General features: G+C 53.9%; 44 non-coding genes across 44 annotated transcripts; 35 read left to right on the forward strand and 9 right to left on the reverse strand.

Moving 5' to 3' along the window:
* The first annotated feature begins 73 nt into the window (after nt 1-73).
* Trnae-uuc (transfer RNA glutamic acid (anticodon UUC)) lies at nt 74-145 on the forward strand. Its single transcript has one exon. It is a non-coding gene; the product is annotated as a tRNA-Glu (tRNA).
* A 296-nt stretch (nt 146-441) lies between these two features.
* Trnak-uuu (transfer RNA lysine (anticodon UUU)) lies at nt 442-514 on the forward strand. Its single transcript has one exon. It is a non-coding gene; the product is annotated as a tRNA-Lys (tRNA).
* Nucleotides 515-653: 139 nt separating this feature from the next.
* On the forward strand, nt 654-735 carry Trnas-aga (transfer RNA serine (anticodon AGA)). Its single transcript has one exon. It is a non-coding gene; the product is annotated as a tRNA-Ser (tRNA).
* A 276-nt stretch (nt 736-1,011) lies between these two features.
* Trnag-ucc (transfer RNA glycine (anticodon UCC)) lies at nt 1,012-1,083 on the reverse strand. The gene has a single exon. It is a non-coding gene; the product is annotated as a tRNA-Gly (tRNA).
* An 815-nt stretch (nt 1,084-1,898) lies between these two features.
* Trnam-cau (transfer RNA methionine (anticodon CAU)) lies at nt 1,899-1,971 on the forward strand. The gene has a single exon. It is a non-coding gene; the product is annotated as a tRNA-Met (tRNA).
* A 322-nt stretch (nt 1,972-2,293) lies between these two features.
* On the forward strand, nt 2,294-2,365 carry Trnae-uuc (transfer RNA glutamic acid (anticodon UUC)). The gene has a single exon. It is a non-coding gene; the product is annotated as a tRNA-Glu (tRNA).
* Nucleotides 2,366-2,661: 296 nt separating this feature from the next.
* Trnak-uuu (transfer RNA lysine (anticodon UUU)) lies at nt 2,662-2,734 on the forward strand. Its single transcript has one exon. It is a non-coding gene; the product is annotated as a tRNA-Lys (tRNA).
* Nucleotides 2,735-2,873: 139 nt separating this feature from the next.
* Nucleotides 2,874-2,955, forward strand: Trnas-aga (transfer RNA serine (anticodon AGA)). Its single transcript has one exon. It is a non-coding gene; the product is annotated as a tRNA-Ser (tRNA).
* Nucleotides 2,956-3,231: 276 nt separating this feature from the next.
* On the reverse strand, nt 3,232-3,303 carry Trnag-ucc (transfer RNA glycine (anticodon UCC)). The gene has a single exon. It is a non-coding gene; the product is annotated as a tRNA-Gly (tRNA).
* An 815-nt stretch (nt 3,304-4,118) lies between these two features.
* Trnam-cau (transfer RNA methionine (anticodon CAU)) lies at nt 4,119-4,191 on the forward strand. Its single transcript has one exon. It is a non-coding gene; the product is annotated as a tRNA-Met (tRNA).
* A 322-nt stretch (nt 4,192-4,513) lies between these two features.
* On the forward strand, nt 4,514-4,585 carry Trnae-uuc (transfer RNA glutamic acid (anticodon UUC)). The gene has a single exon. It is a non-coding gene; the product is annotated as a tRNA-Glu (tRNA).
* A 296-nt stretch (nt 4,586-4,881) lies between these two features.
* On the forward strand, nt 4,882-4,954 carry Trnak-uuu (transfer RNA lysine (anticodon UUU)). Its single transcript has one exon. It is a non-coding gene; the product is annotated as a tRNA-Lys (tRNA).
* A 139-nt stretch (nt 4,955-5,093) lies between these two features.
* Nucleotides 5,094-5,175, forward strand: Trnas-aga (transfer RNA serine (anticodon AGA)). Its single transcript has one exon. It is a non-coding gene; the product is annotated as a tRNA-Ser (tRNA).
* Nucleotides 5,176-5,451: 276 nt separating this feature from the next.
* Trnag-ucc (transfer RNA glycine (anticodon UCC)) lies at nt 5,452-5,523 on the reverse strand. The gene has a single exon. It is a non-coding gene; the product is annotated as a tRNA-Gly (tRNA).
* Nucleotides 5,524-6,338: 815 nt separating this feature from the next.
* Trnam-cau (transfer RNA methionine (anticodon CAU)) lies at nt 6,339-6,411 on the forward strand. The gene has a single exon. It is a non-coding gene; the product is annotated as a tRNA-Met (tRNA).
* Nucleotides 6,412-6,733: 322 nt separating this feature from the next.
* Nucleotides 6,734-6,805, forward strand: Trnae-uuc (transfer RNA glutamic acid (anticodon UUC)). Its single transcript has one exon. It is a non-coding gene; the product is annotated as a tRNA-Glu (tRNA).
* Nucleotides 6,806-7,101: 296 nt separating this feature from the next.
* On the forward strand, nt 7,102-7,174 carry Trnak-uuu (transfer RNA lysine (anticodon UUU)). The gene has a single exon. It is a non-coding gene; the product is annotated as a tRNA-Lys (tRNA).
* Nucleotides 7,175-7,313: 139 nt separating this feature from the next.
* Trnas-aga (transfer RNA serine (anticodon AGA)) lies at nt 7,314-7,395 on the forward strand. Its single transcript has one exon. It is a non-coding gene; the product is annotated as a tRNA-Ser (tRNA).
* Nucleotides 7,396-7,671: 276 nt separating this feature from the next.
* Trnag-ucc (transfer RNA glycine (anticodon UCC)) lies at nt 7,672-7,743 on the reverse strand. The gene has a single exon. It is a non-coding gene; the product is annotated as a tRNA-Gly (tRNA).
* Nucleotides 7,744-8,558: 815 nt separating this feature from the next.
* Nucleotides 8,559-8,631, forward strand: Trnam-cau (transfer RNA methionine (anticodon CAU)). The gene has a single exon. It is a non-coding gene; the product is annotated as a tRNA-Met (tRNA).
* Nucleotides 8,632-8,953: 322 nt separating this feature from the next.
* On the forward strand, nt 8,954-9,025 carry Trnae-uuc (transfer RNA glutamic acid (anticodon UUC)). Its single transcript has one exon. It is a non-coding gene; the product is annotated as a tRNA-Glu (tRNA).
* Nucleotides 9,026-9,321: 296 nt separating this feature from the next.
* Nucleotides 9,322-9,394, forward strand: Trnak-uuu (transfer RNA lysine (anticodon UUU)). The gene has a single exon. It is a non-coding gene; the product is annotated as a tRNA-Lys (tRNA).
* A 139-nt stretch (nt 9,395-9,533) lies between these two features.
* Nucleotides 9,534-9,615, forward strand: Trnas-aga (transfer RNA serine (anticodon AGA)). The gene has a single exon. It is a non-coding gene; the product is annotated as a tRNA-Ser (tRNA).
* A 276-nt stretch (nt 9,616-9,891) lies between these two features.
* On the reverse strand, nt 9,892-9,963 carry Trnag-ucc (transfer RNA glycine (anticodon UCC)). Its single transcript has one exon. It is a non-coding gene; the product is annotated as a tRNA-Gly (tRNA).
* An 815-nt stretch (nt 9,964-10,778) lies between these two features.
* Nucleotides 10,779-10,851, forward strand: Trnam-cau (transfer RNA methionine (anticodon CAU)). The gene has a single exon. It is a non-coding gene; the product is annotated as a tRNA-Met (tRNA).
* A 322-nt stretch (nt 10,852-11,173) lies between these two features.
* On the forward strand, nt 11,174-11,245 carry Trnae-uuc (transfer RNA glutamic acid (anticodon UUC)). Its single transcript has one exon. It is a non-coding gene; the product is annotated as a tRNA-Glu (tRNA).
* Nucleotides 11,246-11,541: 296 nt separating this feature from the next.
* Trnak-uuu (transfer RNA lysine (anticodon UUU)) lies at nt 11,542-11,614 on the forward strand. The gene has a single exon. It is a non-coding gene; the product is annotated as a tRNA-Lys (tRNA).
* Nucleotides 11,615-11,753: 139 nt separating this feature from the next.
* Trnas-aga (transfer RNA serine (anticodon AGA)) lies at nt 11,754-11,835 on the forward strand. Its single transcript has one exon. It is a non-coding gene; the product is annotated as a tRNA-Ser (tRNA).
* A 276-nt stretch (nt 11,836-12,111) lies between these two features.
* On the reverse strand, nt 12,112-12,183 carry Trnag-ucc (transfer RNA glycine (anticodon UCC)). Its single transcript has one exon. It is a non-coding gene; the product is annotated as a tRNA-Gly (tRNA).
* An 815-nt stretch (nt 12,184-12,998) lies between these two features.
* Trnam-cau (transfer RNA methionine (anticodon CAU)) lies at nt 12,999-13,071 on the forward strand. Its single transcript has one exon. It is a non-coding gene; the product is annotated as a tRNA-Met (tRNA).
* A 322-nt stretch (nt 13,072-13,393) lies between these two features.
* Trnae-uuc (transfer RNA glutamic acid (anticodon UUC)) lies at nt 13,394-13,465 on the forward strand. Its single transcript has one exon. It is a non-coding gene; the product is annotated as a tRNA-Glu (tRNA).
* Nucleotides 13,466-13,761: 296 nt separating this feature from the next.
* Trnak-uuu (transfer RNA lysine (anticodon UUU)) lies at nt 13,762-13,834 on the forward strand. Its single transcript has one exon. It is a non-coding gene; the product is annotated as a tRNA-Lys (tRNA).
* Nucleotides 13,835-13,973: 139 nt separating this feature from the next.
* Nucleotides 13,974-14,055, forward strand: Trnas-aga (transfer RNA serine (anticodon AGA)). The gene has a single exon. It is a non-coding gene; the product is annotated as a tRNA-Ser (tRNA).
* A 276-nt stretch (nt 14,056-14,331) lies between these two features.
* On the reverse strand, nt 14,332-14,403 carry Trnag-ucc (transfer RNA glycine (anticodon UCC)). Its single transcript has one exon. It is a non-coding gene; the product is annotated as a tRNA-Gly (tRNA).
* Nucleotides 14,404-15,218: 815 nt separating this feature from the next.
* Trnam-cau (transfer RNA methionine (anticodon CAU)) lies at nt 15,219-15,291 on the forward strand. Its single transcript has one exon. It is a non-coding gene; the product is annotated as a tRNA-Met (tRNA).
* Nucleotides 15,292-15,613: 322 nt separating this feature from the next.
* On the forward strand, nt 15,614-15,685 carry Trnae-uuc (transfer RNA glutamic acid (anticodon UUC)). Its single transcript has one exon. It is a non-coding gene; the product is annotated as a tRNA-Glu (tRNA).
* A 296-nt stretch (nt 15,686-15,981) lies between these two features.
* Nucleotides 15,982-16,054, forward strand: Trnak-uuu (transfer RNA lysine (anticodon UUU)). The gene has a single exon. It is a non-coding gene; the product is annotated as a tRNA-Lys (tRNA).
* Nucleotides 16,055-16,193: 139 nt separating this feature from the next.
* On the forward strand, nt 16,194-16,275 carry Trnas-aga (transfer RNA serine (anticodon AGA)). Its single transcript has one exon. It is a non-coding gene; the product is annotated as a tRNA-Ser (tRNA).
* Nucleotides 16,276-16,551: 276 nt separating this feature from the next.
* Nucleotides 16,552-16,623, reverse strand: Trnag-ucc (transfer RNA glycine (anticodon UCC)). Its single transcript has one exon. It is a non-coding gene; the product is annotated as a tRNA-Gly (tRNA).
* An 815-nt stretch (nt 16,624-17,438) lies between these two features.
* On the forward strand, nt 17,439-17,511 carry Trnam-cau (transfer RNA methionine (anticodon CAU)). Its single transcript has one exon. It is a non-coding gene; the product is annotated as a tRNA-Met (tRNA).
* A 322-nt stretch (nt 17,512-17,833) lies between these two features.
* Trnae-uuc (transfer RNA glutamic acid (anticodon UUC)) lies at nt 17,834-17,905 on the forward strand. Its single transcript has one exon. It is a non-coding gene; the product is annotated as a tRNA-Glu (tRNA).
* Nucleotides 17,906-18,201: 296 nt separating this feature from the next.
* Nucleotides 18,202-18,274, forward strand: Trnak-uuu (transfer RNA lysine (anticodon UUU)). Its single transcript has one exon. It is a non-coding gene; the product is annotated as a tRNA-Lys (tRNA).
* A 139-nt stretch (nt 18,275-18,413) lies between these two features.
* Nucleotides 18,414-18,495, forward strand: Trnas-aga (transfer RNA serine (anticodon AGA)). The gene has a single exon. It is a non-coding gene; the product is annotated as a tRNA-Ser (tRNA).
* Nucleotides 18,496-18,771: 276 nt separating this feature from the next.
* On the reverse strand, nt 18,772-18,843 carry Trnag-ucc (transfer RNA glycine (anticodon UCC)). Its single transcript has one exon. It is a non-coding gene; the product is annotated as a tRNA-Gly (tRNA).
* Nucleotides 18,844-19,481: the final 638 nt, after the last annotated feature.

Raw genomic sequence — 19,481 nt, forward strand, 5'->3', positions numbered from 1 at the left:
AGAACAACACTGAGTCCGGATTGAGCACGAAATGCGAGAAGAGAGGGAGTAAATCTCACGTTTCTCGAGCAAATCCGGTGTGGTCTAGTGGCTAGGATACCTGGCTTTCACCCAGGAGGCCCGGGTTCGATTCCCGGTACCGGAAGGGAAGTTTTTGCGCACACGACCCTCCATCTTTTGGCCTTCCAACCTTCGTTTGTCGCCCTCCTTCCGGAGCTTCAACCGAACGTAATCGGGGGAAGCAGGCACAGGATGCAATTACTGTCAGCACCGGGATAAAGGGAGAAGAGGCACTGGTCCGCTGTTGGGGTGCTACCAGCGTCAGTGGGAAGTCGGTGAAGTCGCCAGTTGCGCCAGAAGCCAGCAATTACCGTAGTACGCCTACACACGCGTTCCAGTTATTCACATTGCTTGCAGTCGCTCCATGCACAAAAAGCGTGAGCCCGGATAGCTCAGTCGGTAGAGCATTAGGCTTTTAACCTAAGTGTCCAGGGTTCGAATCCCTGTTCGGGCGAAGATTTTAACGCTTCCGTAATGGCTCGTCTCGTAGCGCTGGTAGCCCTGCCGTAATCAGTGCACCGAGTTCGTTTCCTGTCAACATTCTGCGCAGACCGGTTGCATTTTTCACGATTCGAGGGAAGCTTTAGCTACGAGCAGTCGTGGCCGAGTGGTTAAGGCGTCTGACTAGAAATCAGATTCCCTGTGGGAGCGTAGGTTCGAGTCCTACCGACTGCGTCGGTGTTTTTATTTTTTGTTTCAGAAGAGAGAGCAGAAAATTTCGCAGTTTGCCTGTCGTTTTGGTACCTCGCTACACCTCACCTCTCACAGTCGTTTATAGCGCCTGTCCTTTTGATAAGGGCGAAATCCAAGCGTCAGCTTTCGCGTCAGCCGAGCAAAGTCGGGACAAGTCGGGACATACTACAGGATGGCCTGCGTGGAGCGACGACGGAAAGAAAACGTTAATTCAACAGCACGTGGCTCACATACTCATACGCATAGATTTGCGCCCGTTGCGGTGGCCGGGAATCGAACGCGGCTCAACTGCTCGGAAGGCAACTATGCTCACCATTACACTACCACCGCACAGCCGCTGCTCGCAACGCCGCGCTGTGTCGGCTTCCCGCCCGCCGGCAGTGGCCCACGGTGATAGTAGCTGTAGACGCTTTACGAGGTAGGAGGGTGCATTCGGGCAGCGCCTCCACGCACGCTGCGTCTTTGGGCAAGGCTCGTCGCCGCGGCCGCAACGTTACTCACACAATAGTGACGAGCGGTCGCTTTGAGGCAGTGTAGTGGGGGACTCCGCGTGTGTAGCACTTTTTTCGGTTGTATCCGACGTCGCTGGGTGGCAATCCCACTTTCCCTGCAGACAGCTGCTCGGGAATATGCTCGGGAAGCACGGACGTCATCGGACGTCCGCCCCCAACAAATGCAACTAACAAAATGAGAACAACAACTAAAAAAGTGGTAGGTTGTTCGACTACCACGCGGGCGGCCCGGCTTCGATTCCCGGCCGATGCATCGTTTTGCTGTTCTCGCTATAGTGCTGCCGCGCCGATTGCTCGCTTGAGGTGCGCCAGCCTCAGGAATGTATAGCAGGATTCGCTGTGAGAAGAACCAAACATGCAGCACGCAAGAGACCCTACTTGGACGGCCGCGTGCTGTTACTGAACTCCAGCGTCGGCCTGGCCCTACAGGCCGCTGTGTTCAGGTGCCGCAAGGGCGATGTACTGTAACCTCAGGCAGTGCTGCTTTCCGTCGTTAAAAAAGCTGCGGCAGCAGTTTACTCTAGCAAGTCGGGAAAGCACGCGTAGCGACACAACAGATTCCTGAGAAAGCGCAAACTGTCTATCTCTAATATGTGAGACTTACCAAGATTCCTGGGATGATGGTTGCAACGAGCCTCGGTAGCGCAGTAGGTAGCGCGTAAGTCTCATAATCTTAAGGTCGTGAGTTCGATCCTCACCTGGGGCATTTAATTTGCTGTACATCACGGCTGAATTAACGGCGTTGCTATTGCTAGCGAACGAACTTAATTGTCGTTTGTTATCCACAAGGAGTCCACGCCTCAGCGTCACAATGTTTACTTCCAATTATGGCAAGGAACAACTTTGATCATTCTCCTCCCCTGTTATGAGTGAAATATGATGCAAACAGCAATGAATAGACAGTTTCGAGCTGTGCGCCATGCCAGTCTGCACGCGCAAAAATGCTCGCAAACAGAGAACAACACTGAGTCCGGATTGAGCACGAAATGCGAGAAGAGAGGGAGTAAATCTCACGTTTCTCGAGCAAATCCGGTGTGGTCTAGTGGCTAGGATACCTGGCTTTCACCCAGGAGGCCCGGGTTCGATTCCCGGTACCGGAAGGGAAGTTTTTGCGCACACGACCCTCCATCTTTTGGCCTTCCAACCTTCGTTTGTCGCCCACCTTCCGGAGCTTCAACCGAACGTAATCGGGGGAAGCAGGCACAGGATGCAATTACTGTCAGCACCGGGATAAAGGGAGAAGAGGCACTGGTCCGCTGTTGGGGTGCTACCAGCGTCAGTGGGAAGTCGGTGAAGTCGCCAGTTGCGCCAGAAGCCAGCAATTACCGTAGTACGCCTACACACGCGTTCCAGTTATTCACATTGCTTGCAGTCGCTCCATGCACAACAAGCGTGAGCCCGGATAGCTCAGTCGGTAGAGCATTAGGATTTTAACCTAAGTGTCCAGGGTTCGAATCCCTGTTCGGGCGAAGATTTTAACGCTTCCGTAATGGCTCGTCTCGTAGCGCTGGTAGCCCTGCCGTAATCAGTGCACCGAGTTCGTTTCCTGTCAACATTCTGCGCAGACCGGTTGCATTTTTCACGATTCGAGGGAAGCTTTAGCTACGAGCAGTCGTGGCCGAGTGGTTAAGGCGTCTGACTAGAAATCAGATTCCCTGTGGGAGCGTAGGTTCGAGTCCTACCGACTGCGTCGGTTTTTTTATTTTTTGTTTCAGAAGAGAGAGCAGAAAATTTCGCAGTTTGCCTGTCGTTTTGGTACCTCGCTACACCTCACCTCTCACAGTCGTTTATAGCGCCTGTCCTTTTGATAAGGGCGAAATCCAAGCGTCAGCTTTCGCGTCAGCCGAGCAAAGTCGGGACAAGTCGGGACATACTACAGGATGGCCTGCGTGGAGCGACGACGGAAAGAAAACGTTAATTCAACAGCACGTGGCTCACATACTCATACGCATAGATTTGCGCCCGTTGCGGTGGCCGGGAATCGAACGCGGCTCAACTGCTCGGAAGGCAACTATGCTCACCATTACACTACCACCGCACAGCCGCTGCTCGCAACGCCGCGCTGTGTCGGCTTCCCGCCCGCCGGCAGTGGCCCACGGTGATAGTAGCTGTAGACGCTTTACGAGGTAGGAGGGTGCATTCGGGCAGCGCCTCCACGCACGCTGCGTCTTTGGGCAAGGCTCGTCGCCGCGGCCGCAACGTTACTCACACAATAGTGACGAGCGGTCGCTTTGAGGCAGTGTAGTGGGGGACTCCGCGTGTGTAGCACTTTTTTCGGTTGTATCCGACGTCGCTGGGTGGCAATCCCACTTTCCCTGCAGACAGCTGCTCGGGAATATGCTCGGGAAGCACGGACGTCATCGGACGTCCGCCCCCAACAAATGCAACTAACAAAATGAGAACAACAACTAAAAAAGTGGTAGGTTGTTCGACTACCACGCGGGCGGCCCGGCTTCGATTCCCGGCCGATGCATCGTTTTGCTGTTCTCGCTATAGTGCTGCCGCGCCGATTGCTCGCTTGAGGTGCGCCAGCCTCAGGAATGTATAGCAGGATTCGCTGTGAGAAGAACCAAACATGCAGCACGCAAGAGACCCTACTTGGACGGCCGCGTGCTGTTACTGATCTCCAGCGTCGGCCTGGCCCTACAGGCCGCTGTGTTCAGGTGCCGCAAGGGCGATGTACTGTAACCTCAGGCAGTGCTGCTTTCCGTCGTTAAAAAAGCTGCGGCAGCAGTTTACTCTAGCAAGTCGGGAAAGCACGCGTAGCGACACAACAGATTCCTGAGAAAGCGCAAACTGTCTATCTCTAATATGTGAGACTTACCAAGATTCCTGGGATGATGGTTGCAACGAGCCTCGGTAGCGCAGTAGGTAGCGCGTAAGTCTCATAATCTTAAGGTCGTGAGTTCGATCCTCACCCGGGGCATTTAATTTGCTGTACATCACGGCTGAATTAACGGCGTTGCTATTGCTAGCGAACGAACTTAATTGTCGTTTGTTATCCACAAGGAGTCCACGCCTCAGCGTCACAATGTTTACTTCCAATTATGGCAAGGAACAACTTTGATCATTCTCCTCCCCTGTTATGAGTGAAATATGATGCAAACAGCAATGAATAGACAGTTTCGAGCTGTGCGCCATGCCAGTCTGCACGCGCAAAAATGCTCGCAAACAGAGAACAACACTGAGTCCGGATTGAGCACGAAATGCGAGAAGAGAGGGAGTAAATCTCACGTTTCTCGAGCAAATCCGGTGTGGTCTAGTGGCTAGGATACCTGGCTTTCACCCAGGAGGCCCGGGTTCGATTCCCGGTACCGGAAGGGAAGTTTTTGCGCACACGACCCTCCATCTTTTGGCCTTCCAACCTTCGTTTGTCGCCCTCCTTCCGGAGCTTCAACCGAACGTAATCGGGGGAAGCAGGCACAGGATGCAATTACTGTCAGCACCGGGATAAAGGGAGAAGAGGCACTGGTCCGCTGTTGGGGTGCTACCAGCGTCAGTGGGAAGTCGGTGAAGTCGCCAGTTGCGCCAGAAGCCAGCAATTACCGTAGTACGCCTACACACGCGTTCCAGTTATTCACATTGCTTGCAGTCGCTCCATGCACAAAAAGCGTGAGCCCGGATAGCTCAGTCGGTAGAGCATTAGGCTTTTAACCTAAGTGTCCAGGGTTCGAATCCCTGTTCGGGCGAAGATTTTAACGCTTCCGTAATGGCTCGTCTCGTAGCGCTGGTAGCCCTGCCGTAATCAGTGCACCGAGTTCGTTTCCTGTCAACATTCTGCGCAGACCGGTTGCATTTTTCACGATTCGAGGGAAGCTTTAGCTACGAGCAGTCGTGGCCGAGTGGTTAAGGCGTCTGACTAGAAATCAGATTCCCTGTGGGAGCGTAGGTTCGAGTCCTACCGACTGCGTCGGTTTTTTTATTTTTTGTTTCAGAAGAGAGAGCAGAAAATTTCGCAGTTTGCCTGTCGTTTTGGTACCTCGCTACACCTCACCTCTCACAGTCGTTTATAGCGCCTGTCCTTTTGATAAGGGCGAAATCCAAGCGTCAGCTTTCGCGTCAGCCGAGCAAAGTCGGGACAAGTCGGGACATACTACAGGATGGCCTGCGTGGAGCGACGACGGAAAGAAAACGTTAATTCAACAGCACGTGGCTCACATACTCATACGCATAGATTTGCGCCCGTTGCGGTGGCCGGGAATCGAACGCGGCTCAACTGCTCGGAAGGCAACTATGCTCACCATTACACTACCACCGCACAGCCGCTGCTCGCAACGCCGCGCTGTGTCGGCTTCCCGCCCGCCGGCAGTGGCCCACGGTTATAGTAGGTGTAGACGCTTTACGAGGTAGGAGGGTGCATTCGGGCAGCGCCTCCACGCACGCTGCGTCTTTGGGCAAGGCTCGTCGCCGCGGCCGCAACGTTACTCACACAATAGTGACGAGCGGTCGCTTTGAGGCAGTGTAGTGGGGGACTCCGCGTGTGTAGCACTTTTTTCGGTTGTATCCGACGTCGCTGGGTGGCAATCCCACTTTCCCTGCAGACAGCTGCTCGGGAATATGCTCGGGAAGCACGGACGTCATCGGACGTCCGCCCCCAACAAATGCAACTAACAAAATGAGAACAACAACTAAAAAAGTGGTAGGTTGTTCGACTACCACGCGGGCGGCCCGGCTTCGATTCCCGGCCGATGCATCGTTTTGCTGTTCTCGCTATAGTGCTGCCGCGCCGATTGCTCGCTTGAGGTGCGCCAGCCTCAGGAATGTATAGCAGGATTCGCTGTGAGAAGAACCAAACATGCAGCACGCAAGAGACCCTACTTGGACGGCCGCGTGCTGTTACTGATCTCCAGCGTCGGCCTGGCCCTACAGGCCGCTGTGTTCAGGTGCCACAAGGGCGATGTACTGTAACCTCAGGCAGTGCTGCTTTCCGTCGTTAAAAAAGCTGCGGCAGCAGTTTACTCTAGCAAGTCGGGAAAGCACGCGTAGCGACACAACAGATTCCTGAGAAAGCGCAAACTGTCTATCTCTAATATGTGAGACTTACCAAGATTCCTGGGATGATGGTTGCAACGAGCCTCGGTAGCGCAGTAGGTAGCGCGTAAGTCTCATAATCTTAAGGTCGTGAGTTCGATCCTCACCCGGGGCATTTAATTTGCTGTACATCACGGCTGAATTAACGGCGTTGCTATTGCTAGCGAACGAACTTAATTGTCGTTTGTTATCCACAAGGAGTCCACGCCTCAGCGTCACAATGTTTACTTCCAATTATGGCAAGGAACAACTTTGATCATTCTCCTCCCCTGTTATGAGTGAAATATGATGCAAACAGCAATGAATAGACAGTTTCGAGCTGTGCGCCATGCCAGTCTGCACGCGCAAAAATGCTCGCAAACAGAGAACAACACTGAGTCCGGATTGAGCACGAAATGCGAGAAGAGAGGGAGTAAATCTCACGTTTCTCGAGCAAATCCGGTGTGGTCTAGTGGCTAGGATACCTGGCTTTCACCCAGGAGGCCCGGGTTCGATTCCCGGTACCGGAAGGGAAGTTTTTGCGCACACGACCCTCCATCTTTTGGCCTTCCAACCTTCGTTTGTCGCCCTCCTTCCGGAGCTTCAACCGAACGTAATCGGGGGAAGCAGGCACAGGATGCAATTACTGTCAGCACCGGGATAAAGGGAGAAGAGGCACTGGTCCGCTGTTGGGGTGCTACCAGCGTCAGTGGGAAGTCGGTGAAGTCGCCAGTTGCGCCAGAAGCCAGCAATTACCGTAGTACGCCTACACACGCGTTCCAGTTATTCACATTGCTTGCAGTCGCTCCATGCACAACAAGCGTGAGCCCGGATAGCTCAGTCGGTAGAGCATTAGGATTTTAACCTAAGTGTCCAGGGTTCGAATCCCTGTTCGGGCGAAGATTTTAACGCTTCCGTAATGGCTCGTCTCGTAGCGCTGGTAGCCCTGCCGTAATCAGTGCACCGAGTTCGTTTCCTGTCAACATTCTGCGCAGACCGGTTGCATTTTTCACGATTCGAGGGAAGCTTTAGCTACGAGCAGTCGTGGCCGAGTGGTTAAGGCGTCTGACTAGAAATCAGATTCCCTGTGGGAGCGTAGGTTCGAGTCCTACCGACTGCGTCGGTTTTTTTATTTTTTGTTTCAGAAGAGAGAGCAGAAAATTTCGCAGTTTGCCTGTCGTTTTGGTACCTCGCTACACCTCACCTCTCACAGTCGTTTATAGCGCCTGTCCTTTTGATAAGGGCGAAATCCAAGCGTCAGCTTTCGCGTCAGCCGAGCAAAGTCGGGACAAGTCGGGACATACTACAGGATGGCCTGCGTGGAGCGACGACGGAAAGAAAACGTTAATTCAACAGCACGTGGCTCACATACTCATACGCATAGATTTGCGCCCGTTGCGGTGGCCGGGAATCGAACGCGGCTCAACTGCTCGGAAGGCAACTATGCTCACCATTACACTACCACCGCACAGCCGCTGCTCGCAACGCCGCGCTGTGTCGGCTTCCCGCCCGCCGGCAGTGGCCCACGGTGATAGTAGCTGTAGACGCTTTACGAGGTAGGAGGGTGCATTCGGGCAGCGCCTCCACGCACGCTGCGTCTTTGGGCAAGGCTCGTCGCCGCGGCCGCAACGTTACTCACACAATAGTGACGAGCGGTCGCTTTGAGGCAGTGTAGTGGGGGACTCCGCGTGTGTAGCACTTTTTTCGGTTGTATCCGACGTCGCTGGGTGGCAATCCCACTTTCCCTGCAGACAGCTGCTCGGGAATATGCTCGGGAAGGACGGACGTCATCGGACGTCCGCCCCCAACAAATGCAACTAACAAAATGAGAACAACAACTAAAAAAGTGGTAGGTTGTTCGACTACCACGCGGGCGGCCCGGCTTCGATTCCCGGCCGATGCATCGTTTTGCTGTTCTCGCTATAGTGCTGCCGCGCCGATTGCTCGCTTGAGGTGCGCCAGCCTCAGGAATGTATAGCAGGATTCGCTGTGAGAAGAACCAAACATGCAGCACGCAAGAGACCCTACTTGGACGGCCGCGTGCTGTTACTGAACTCCAGCGTCGGCCTGGCCCTACAGGCCGCTGTGTTCAGGTGCCGCAAGGGCGATGTACTGTAACCTCAGGCAGTGCTGCTTTCCGTCGTTAAAAAAGCTGCGGCAGCAGTTTACTCTAGCAAGTCGGGAAAGCACGCGTAGCGACACAACAGATTCCTGAGAAAGCGCAAACTGTCTATCTCTAATATGTGAGACTTACCAAGATTCCTGGGATGATGGTTGCAACGAGCCTCGGTAGCGCAGTAGGTAGCGCGTAAGTCTCATAATCTTAAGGTCGTGAGTTCGATCCTCACCCGGGGCATTTAATTTGCTGTACATCACGGCTGAATTAACGGCGTTGCTATTGCTAGCGAACGAACTTAATTGTCGTTTGTTATCCACAAGGAGTCCACGCCTCAGCGTCACAATGTTTACTTCCAATTATGGCAAGGAACAACTTTGATCATTCTCCTCCCCTGTTATGAGTGAAATATGATGCAAACAGCAATGAATAGACAGTTTCGAGCTGTGCGCCATGCCAGTCTGCACGCGCAAAAATGCTCGCAAACAGAGAACAACACTGAGTCCGGATTGAGCACGAAATGCGAGAAGAGAGGGAGTAAATCTCACGTTTCTCGAGCAAATCCGGTGTGGTCTAGTGGCTAGGATACCTGGCTTTCACCCAGGAGGCCCGGGTTCGATTCCCGGTACCGGAAGGGAAGTTTTTGCGCACACGACCCTCCATCTTTTGGCCTTCCAACCTTCGTTTGTCGCCCTCCTTCCGGAGCTTCAACCGAACGTAATCGGGGGAAGCAGGCACAGGATGCAATTACTGTCAGCACCGGGATAAAGGGAGAAGAGGCACTGGTCCGCTGTTGGGGTGCTACCAGCGTCAGTGGGAAGTCGGTGAAGTCGCCAGTTGCGCCAGAAGCCAGCAATTACCGTAGTACGCCTACACACGCGTTCCAGTTATTCACATTGCTTGCAGTCGCTCCATGCACAACAAGCGTGAGCCCGGATAGCTCAGTCGGTAGAGCATTAGGCTTTTAACCTAAGTGTCCAGGGTTCGAATCCCTGTTCGGGCGAAGATTTTAACGCTTCCGTAATGGCTCGTCTCGTAGCGCTGGTAGCCCTGCCGTAATCAGTGCACCGAGTTCGTTTCCTGTCAACATTCTGCGCAGACCGGTTGCATTTTTCACGATTCGAGGGAAGCTTTAGCTACGAGCAGTCGTGGCCGAGTGGTTAAGGCGTCTGACTAGAAATCAGATTCCGTGTGGGAGCGTAGGTTCGAGTCCTACCGACTGCGTCGGTTTTTTTATTTTTTGTTTCAGAAGAGAGAGCAGAAAATTTCGCAGTTTGCCTGTCGTTTTGGTACCTCGCTACACCTCACCTCTCACAGTCGTTTATAGCGCCTGTCCTTTTGATAAGGGCGAAATCCAAGCGTCAGCTTTCGCGTCAGCCGAGCAAAGTCGGGACAAGTCGGGACATACTACAGGATGGCCTGCGTGGAGCGACGACGGAAAGAAAACGTTAATTCAACAGCACGTGGCTCACATACTCATACGCATAGATTTGCGTCCGTTGCGGTGGCCGGGAATCGAACGCGGCTCAACTGCTCGGAAGGCAACTATGCTCACCATTACACTACCACCGCACAGCCGCTGCTCGCAACGCCGCGCTGTGTCGGCTTCCCGCCCGCCGGCAGTGGCCCACGGTGATAGTAGCTGTAGACGCTTTACGAGGTAGGAGGGTGCATTCGGGCAGCGCCTCCACGCACGCTGCGTCTTTGGGCAAGGCTCGTCGCCGCGGCCGCAACGTTACTCACACAATAGTGACGAGCGGTCGCTTTGAGGCAGTGTAGTGGGGGACTCCGCGTGTGTAGCACTTTTTTCGGTTGTATCCGACGTCGCTGGGTGGCAATCCCACTTTCCCTGCAGACAGCTGCTCGGGAATATGCTCGGGAAGCACGGACGTCATCGGACGTCCGCCCCCAACAAATGCAACTAACAAAATGAGAACAACAACTAAAAAAGTGGTAGGTTGTTCGACTACCACGCGGGCGGCCCGGCTTCGATTCCCGGCCGATGCATCGTTTTGCTGTTCTCGCTATAGTGCTGCCGCGCCGATTGCTCGCTTGAGGTGCGCCAGCCTCAGGAATGTATAGCAGGATTCGCTGTGAGAAGAACCAAACATGCAGCACGCAAGAGACCCTACTTGGACGGCCGCGTGCTGTTACTGAACTCCAGCGTCGGCCTGGCCCTACAGGCCGCTGTGTTCAGGTGCCGCAAGGGCGATGTACTGTAACCTCAGGCAGTGCTGCTTTCCGTCGTTAAAAAAGCTGCGGCAGCAGTTTACTCTAGCAAGTCGGGAAAGCACGCGTAGCGACACAACAGATTCCTGAGAAAGCGCAAACTGTCTATCTCTAATATGTGAGACTTACCAAGATTCCTGGGATGATGGTTGCAACGAGCCTCGGTAGCGCAGTAGGTAGCGCGTAAGTCTCATAATCTTAAGGTCGTGAGTTCGATCCTCACCCGGGGCATTTAATTTGCTGTACATCACGGCTGAATTAACGGCGTTGCTATTGCTAGCGAACGAACTTAATTGTCGTTTGTTATCCACAAGGAGTCCACGCCTCAGCGTCACAATGTTTACTTCCAATTATGGCAAGGAACAACTTTGATCATTCTCCTCCCCTGTTATGAGTGAAATATGATGCAAACAGCAATGAATAGACAGTTTCGAGCTGTGCGCCATGCCAGTCTGCACGCGCAAAAATGCTCGCAAACAGAGAACAACACTGAGTCCGGATTGAGCACGAAATGCGAGAAGAGAGGGAGTAAATCTCACGTTTCTCGAGCAAATCCGGTGTGGTCTAGTGGCTAGGATACCTGGCTTTCACCCAGGAGGCCCGGGTTCGATTCCCGGTACCGGAAGGGAAGTTTTTGCGCACACGACCCTCCATCTTTTGGCCTTCCAACCTTCGTTTGTCGCCCTCCTTCCGGAGCTTCAACCGAACGTAATCGGGGGAAGCAGGCACAGGATGCAATTACTGTCAGCACCGGGATAAAGGGAGAAGAGGCACTGGTCCGCTGTTGGGGTGCTACCAGCGTCAGTGGGAAGTCGGTGAAGTCGCCAGTTGCGCCAGAAGCCAGCAATTACCGTAGTACGCCTACACACGCGTTCCAGTTATTCACATTGCTTGCAGTCGCTCCATGCACAACAAGCGTGAGCCCAGATAGCTCAGTCGGTAGAGCATTAGGCTTTTAACCTAAGTGTCCAGGGTTCGAATCCCTGTTCGGGCGAAGATTTTAACGCTTCCGTAATGGCTCGTCTCGTAGCGCTGGTAGCCCTGCCGTAATCAGTGCACCGAGTTCGTTTCCTGTCAACATTCTGCGCAGACCGGTTGCATTTTTCACGATTCGAGGGAAGCTTTAGCTACGAGCAGTCGTGGCCGAGTGGTTAAGGCGTCTGACTAGAAATCAGATTCCGTGTGGGAGCGTAGGTTCGAGTCCTACCGACTGCGTCGGTTTTTTTATTTTTTGTTTCAGAAGAGAGAGCAGAAAATTTCGCAGTTTGCCTGTCGTTTTGGTACCTCGCTACACCTCACCTCTCACAGTCGTTTATAGCGCCTGTCCTTTTGATAAGGGCGAAATCCAAGCGTCAGCTTTCGCGTCAGCCGAGCAAAGTCGGGACAAGTCGGGACATACTACAGGATGGCCTGCGTGGAGCGACGACGGAAAGAAAACGTTAATTCAACAGCACGTGGCTCACATACTCATACGCATAGATTTGCGTCCGTTGCGGTGGCCGGGAATCGAACGCGGCTCAACTGCTCGGAAGGCAACTATGCTCACCATTACACTACCACCGCACAGCCGCTGCTCGCAACGCCGCGCTGTGTCGGCTTCCCGCCCGCCGGCAGTGGCCCACGGTGATAGTAGCTGTAGACGCTTTACGAGGTAGGAGGGTGCATTCGGGCAGCGCCTCCACGCACGCTGCGTCTTTGGGCAAGGCTCGTCGCCGCGGCCGCAACGTTACTCACACAATAGTGACGAGCGGTCGCTTTGAGGCAGTGTAGTGGGGGACTCCGCGTGTGTAGCACTTTTTTCGGTTGTATCCGACGTCGCTGGGTGGCAATCCCACTTTCCCTGCAGACAGCTGCTCGGGAATATGCTCGGGAAGCACGGACGTCATCGGACGTCCGCCCCCAACAAATGCAACTAACAAAATGAGAACAACAACTAAAAAAGTGGTAGGTTGTTCGACTACCACGCGGGCGGCCCGGCTTCGATTCCCGGCCGATGCATCGTTTTGCTGTTCTCGCTATAGTGCTGCCGCGCCGATTGCTCGCTTGAGGTGCGCCAGCCTCAGGAATGTATAGCAGGATTCGCTGTGAGAAGAACCAAACATGCAGCACGCAAGAGACCCTACTTGGACGGCCGCGTGCTGTTACTGAACTCCAGCGTCGGCCTGGCCCTACAGGCCGCTGTGTTCAGGTGCCGCAAGGGCGATGTACTGTAACCTCAGGCAGTGCTGCTTTCCGTCGTTAAAAAAGCTGCGGCAGCAGTTTACTCTAGCAAGTCGGGAAAGCACGCGTAGCGACACAACAGATTCCTGAGAAAGCGCAAACTGTCTATCTCTAATATGTGAGACTTACCAAGATTCCTGGGATGATGGTTGCAACGAGCCTCGGTAGCGCAGTAGGTAGCGCGTAAGTCTCATAATCTTAAGGTCGTGAGTTCGATCCTCACCCGGGGCATTTAATTTGCTGTACATCACGGCTGAATTAACGGCGTTGCTATTGCTAGCGAACGAACTTAATTGTCGTTTGTTATCCACAAGGAGTCCACGCCTCAGCGTCACAATGTTTACTTCCAATTATGGCAAGGAACAACTTTGATCATTCTCCTCCCCTGTTATGAGTGAAATATGATGCAAACAGCAATGAATAGACAGTTTCGAGCTGTGCGCCATGCCAGTCTGCACGCGCAAAAATGCTCGCAAACAGAGAACAACACTGAGTCCGGATTGAGCACGAAATGCGAGAAGAGAGGGAGTAAATCTCACGTTTCTCGAGCAAATCCGGTGTGGTCTAGTGGCTAGGATACCTGGCTTTCACCCAGGAGGCCCGGGTTCGATTCCCGGTACCGGAAGGGAAGTTTTTGCGCACACGACCCTCCATCTTTTGGCCTTCCAACCTTCGTTTGTCGCCCTCCTTCCGGAGCTTCAACCGAACGTAATCGGGGGAAGCAGGCACAGGATGCAATTACTGTCAGCACCGGGATAAAGGGAGAAGAGGCACTGGTCCGCTGTTGGGGTGCTACCAGCGTCAGTGGGAAGTCGGTGAAGTCGCCAGTTGCGCCAGAAGCCAGCAATTACCGTAGTACGCCTACACACGCGTTCCAGTTATTCACATTGCTTGCAGTCGCTCCATGCACAACAAGCGTGAGCCCGGATAGCTCAGTCGGTAGAGCACTAGGATTTTAACCTAAGTGTCCAGGGTTCGAATCCCTGTTCGGGCGAAGATTTTAACGCTTCCGTAATGGCTCGTCTCGTAGCGCTGGTAGCCCTGCCGTAATCAGTGCACCGAGTTCGTTTCCTGTCAACATTCTGCGCAGACCGGTTGCATTTTTCACGATTCGAGGGAAGCTTTAGCTACGAGCAGTCGTGGCCGAGTGGTTAAGGCGTCTGACTAGAAATCAGATTCCGTGTGGGAGCGTAGGTTCGAGTCCTACCGACTGCGTCGGTTTTTTTATTTTTTGTTTCAGAAGAGAGAGCAGAAAATTTCGCAGTTTGCCTGTCGTTTTGGTACCTCGCTACACCTCACCTCTCACAGTCGTTTATAGCGCCTGTCCTTTTGATAAGGGCGAAATCCAAGCGTCAGCTTTCGCGTCAGCCGAGCAAAGTCGGGACAAGTCGGGACATACTACAGGATGGCCTGCGTGGAGCGACGACGGAAAGAAAACGTTAATTCAACAGCACGTGGCTCACATACTCATACGCATAGATTTGCGCCCGTTGCGGTGGCCGGGAATCGAACGCGGCTCAACTGCTCGGAAGGCAACTATGCTCACCATTACACTACCACCGCACAGCCGCTGCTCGCAACGCCGCGCTGTGTCGGCTTCCCGCCCGCCGGCAGTGGCCCACGGTGATAGTAGCTGTAGACGCTTTACGAGGTAGGAGGGTGCATTCGGGCAGCGCCTCCACGCACGCTGCGTCTTTGGGCAAGGCTCGTCGCCGCGGCCGCAACGTTACTCACACAATAGTGACGAGCGGTCGCTTTGAGGCAGTGTAGTGGGGGACTCCGCGTGTGTAGCACTTTTTTCGGTTGTATCCGACGTCGCTGGGTGGCAATCCCACTTTCCCTGCAGACAGCTGCTCGGGAATATGCTCGGGAAGCACGGACGTCATCGGACGTCCGCCCCCAACAAATGCAACTAACAAAATGAGAACAACAACTAAAAAAGTGGTAGGTTGTTCGCCTACCACGCGGGCGGCCCGGCTTCGATTCCCGGCCGATGCATCGTTTTGCTGTTCTCGCTATAGTGCTGCCGCGCCGATTGCTCGCTTGAGGTGCGCCAGCCTCAGGAATGTATAGCAGGATTCGCTGTGAGAAGAACCAAACATGCAGCACGCAAGAGACCCTACTTGGACGGCCGCGTGCTGTTACTGAACTCCAGCGTCGGCCTGGCCCTACAGGCCGCTGTGTTCAGGTGCCGCAAGGGCGATGTACTGTAACCTCAGGCAGTGCTGCTTTCCGTCGTTAAAAAAGCTGCGGCAGCAGTTTACTCTAGCAAGTCGGGAAAGCACGCGTAGCGACACAACAGATTCCTGAGAAAGCGCAAACTGTCTATCTCTAATATGTGAGACTTACCAAGATTCCTGGGATGATGGTTGCAACGAGCCTCGGTAGCGCAGTAGGTAGCGCGTAAGTCTCATAATCTTAAGGTCGTGAGTTCGATCCTCACCCGGGGCATTTAATTTGCTGTACATCACGGCTGAATTAACGGCGTTGCTATTGCTAGCGAACGAACTTAATTGTCGTTTGTTATCCACAAGGAGTCCACGCCTCAGCGTCACAATGTTTACTTCCAATTATGGCAAGGAACAACTTTGATCATTCTCCTCCCCTGTTATGAGTGAAATATGATGCAAACAGCAATGAATAGACAGTTTCGAGCTGTGCGCCATGCCAGTCTGCACGCGCAAAAATGCTCGCAAACAGAGAACAACACTGAGTCCGGATTGAGCACGAAATGCGAGAAGAGAGGGAGTAAATCTCACGTTTCTCGAGCAAATCCGGTGTGGTCTAGTGGCTAGGATACCTGGCTTTCACCCAGGAGGCCCGGGTTCGATTCCCGGTACCGGAAGGGAAGTTTTTGCGCACACGACCCTCCATCTTTTGGCCTTCCAACCTTCGTTTGTCGCCCTCCTTCCGGAGCTTCAACCGAACGTAATCGGGGGAAGCAGGCACAGGATGCAATTACTGTCAGCACCGGGATAAAGGGAGAAGAGGCACTGGTCCGCTGTTGGGGTGCTACCAGCGTCAGTGGGAAGTCGGTGAAGTCGCCAGTTGCGCCAGAAGCCAGCAATTACCGTAGTACGCCTACACACGCGTTCCAGTTATTCACATTGCTTGCAGTCGCTCCATGGACAACAAGCGTGAGCCCGGATAGCTCAGTCGGTAGAGCACTAGGATTTTAACCTAAGTGTCCAGGGTTCGAATCCCTGTTCGGGCGAAGATTTTAACGCTTCCGTAATGGCTCGTCTCGTAGCGCTGGTAGCCCTGCCGTAATCAGTGCACCGAGTTCGTTTCCTGTCAACATTCTGCGCAGACCGGTTGCATTTTTCACGATTCGAGGGAAGCTTTAGCTACGAGCAGTCGTGGCCGAGTGGTTAAGGCGTCTGACTAGAAATCAGATTCCGTGTGGGAGCGTAGGTTCGAGTCCTACCGACTGCGTCGGTTTTTTTATTTTTTGTTTCAGAAGAGAGAGCAGAAAATTTCGCAGTTTGCCTGTCGTTTTGGTACCTCGCTACACCTCACCTCTCACAGTCGTTTATAGCGCCTGTCCTTTTGATAAGGGCGAAATCCAAGCGTCAGCTTTCGCGTCAGCCGAGCAAAGTCGGGACAAGTCGGGACATACTACAGGATGGCCTGCGTGGAGCGACGACGGAAAGAAAACGTTAATTCAACAGCACGTGGCTCACATACTCATACGCATAGATTTGCGTCCGTTGCGGTGGCCGGGAATCGAACGCGGCTCAACTGCTCGGAAGGCAACTATGCTCACCATTACACTACCACCGCACAGCCGCTGCTCGCAACGCCGCGCTGTGTCGGCTTCCCGCCCGCCGGCAGTGGCCCACGGTGATAGTAGCTGTAGACGCTTTACGAGGTAGGAGGGTGCATTCGGGCAGCGCCTCCACGCACGCTGCGTCTTTGGGCAAGGCTCGTCGCCGCGGCCGCAACGTTACTCACACAATAGTGACGAGCGGTCGCTTTGAGGCAGTGTAGTGGGGGACTCCGCGTGTGTAGCACTTTTTTCGGTTGTATCCGACGTCGCTGGGTGGCAATCCCACTTTCCCTGCAGACAGCTGCTCGGGAATATGCTCGGGAAGCACGGACGTCATCGGACGTCCGCCCCCAACAAATGCAACTAACAAAATGAGAACAACAACTAAAAAAGTGGTAGGTTGTTCGACTACCACGCGGGCGGCCCGGCTTCGATTCCCGGCCGATGCATCGTTTTGCTGTTCTCGCTATAGTGCTGCCGCGCCGATTGCTCGCTTGAGGTGCGCCAGCCTCAGGAATGTATAGCAGGATTCGCTGTGAGAAGAACCAAACATGCAGCACGCAAGAGACCCTACTTGGACGGCCGCGTGCTGTTACTGAACTCCAGCGTCGGCCTGGCCCTACAGGCCGCTGTGTTCAGGTGCCGCAAGGGCGATGTACTGTAACCTCAGGCAGTGCTGCTTTCCGTCGTTAAAAAAGCTGCGGCAGCAGTTTACTCTAGCAAGTCGGGAAAGCACGCGTAGCGACACAACAGATTCCTGAGAAAGCGCAAACTGTCTATCTCTAATATGTGAGACTTACCAAGATTCCTGGGATGATGGTTGCAACGAGCCTCGGTAGCGCAGTAGGTAGCGCGTAAGTCTCATAATCTTAAGGTCGTGAGTTCGATCCTCACCCGGGGCATTTAATTTGCTGTACATCACGGCTGAATTAACGGCGTTGCTATTGCTAGCGAACGAACTTAATTGTCGTTTGTTATCCACAAGGAGTCCACGCCTCAGCGTCACAATGTTTACTTCCAATTATGGCAAGGAACAACTTTGATCATTCTCCTCCCCTGTTATGAGTGAAATATGATGCAAACAGCAATGAATAGACAGTTTCGAGCTGTGCGCCATGCCAGTCTGCACGCGCAAAAATGCTCGCAAACAGAGAACAACACTGAGTCCGGATTGAGCACGAAATGCGAGAAGAGAGGGAGTAAATCTCACGTTTCTCGAGCAAATCCGGTGTGGTCTAGTGGCTAGGATACCTGGCTTTCACCCAGGAGGCCCGGGTTCGATTCCCGGTACCGGAAGGGAAGTTTTTGCGCACACGACCCTCCATCTTTTGGCCTTCCAACCTTCGTTTGTCGCCCTCCTTCCGGAGCTTCAACCGAACGTAATCGGGGGAAGCAGGCACAGGATGCAATTACTGTCAGCACCGGGATAAAGGGAGAAGAGGCACTGGTCCGCTGTTGGGGTGCTACCAGCGTCAGTGGGAAGTCGGTGAAGTCGCCAGTTGCGCCAGAAGCCAGCAATTACCGTAGTACGCCTACACACGCGTTCCAGTTATTCACATTGCTTGCAGTCGCTCCATGCACAACAAGCGTGAGCCCGGATAGCTCAGTCGGTAGAGCACTAGGATTTTAACCTAAGTGTCCAGGGTTCGAATCCCTGTTCGGGCGAAGATTTTAACGCTTCCGTAATGGCTCGTCTCGTAGCGCTGGTAGCCCTGCCGTAATCAGTGCACCGAGTTCGTTTCCTGTCAACATTCTGCGCAGACCGGTTGCATTTTTCACGATTCGAGGGAAGCTTTAGCTACGAGCAGTCGTGGCCGAGTGGTTAAGGCGTCTGACTAGAAATCAGATTCCGTGTGGGAGCGTAGGTTCGAGTCCTACCGACTGCGTCGGTTTTTTTATTTTTTGTTTCAGAAGAGAGAGCAGAAAATTTCGCAGTTTGCCTGTCGTTTTGGTACCTCGCTACACCTCACCTCTCACAGTCGTTTATAGCGCCTGTCCTTTTGATAAGGGCGAAATCCAAGCGTCAGCTTTCGCGTCAGCCGAGCAAAGTCGGGACAAGTCGGGACATACTACAGGATGGCCTGCGTGGAGCGACGACGGAAAGAAAACGTTAATTCAACAGCACGTGGCTCACATACTCATACGCATAGATTTGCGCCCGTTGCGGTGGCCGGGAATCGAACGCGGCTCAACTGCTCGGAAGGCAACTATGTTCACCATTACACTACCACCGCACAGCCGCTGCTCGCAACGCCGCGCTGTGTCGGCTTCCCGCCCGCCGGCAGTGGCCCACGGTGATAGTAGCTGTAGACGCTTTACGAGGTAGGAGGGTGCATTCGGGCAGCGCCTCCACGCACGCTGCGTCTTTGGGCAAGGCTCGTCGCCGCGGCCGCAACGTTACTCACACAATAGTGACGAGCGGTCGCTTTGAGGCAGTGTAGTGGGGGACTCCGCGTGTGTAGCACTTTTTTCGGTTGTATCCGACGTCGCTGGGTGGCAATCCCACTTTCCCTGCAGACAGCTGCTCGGGAATATGCTCGGGAAGCACGGACGTCATCGGACGTCCGCCCCCAACAAATGCAACTAACAAAATGAGAACAACAACTAAAAAAGTGGTAGGTTGTTCGCCTACCACGCGGGCGGCCCGGCTTCGATTCCCGGCCGATGCATCGTTTTGCTGTTCTCGCTATAGTGCTGCCGCGCCGATTGCTCGCTTGAGGTGCGCCAGCCTCAGGAATGTATAGCAGGATTCGCTGTGAGAAGAACCAAACATGCAGCACGCAAGAGACCCTACTTGGACGGCCGCGTGCTGTTACTGAACTCCAGCGTCGGCCTGGCCCTACAGGCCGCTGTGTTCAGGTGCCGCAAGGGC

Source organism: Schistocerca cancellata, unplaced genomic scaffold (assembly GCF_023864275.1).
Source record: "Schistocerca cancellata isolate TAMUIC-IGC-003103 unplaced genomic scaffold, iqSchCanc2.1 HiC_scaffold_411, whole genome shotgun sequence".
Lineage (NCBI taxonomy): Eukaryota > Metazoa > Arthropoda > Insecta > Orthoptera > Acrididae > Schistocerca > Schistocerca cancellata.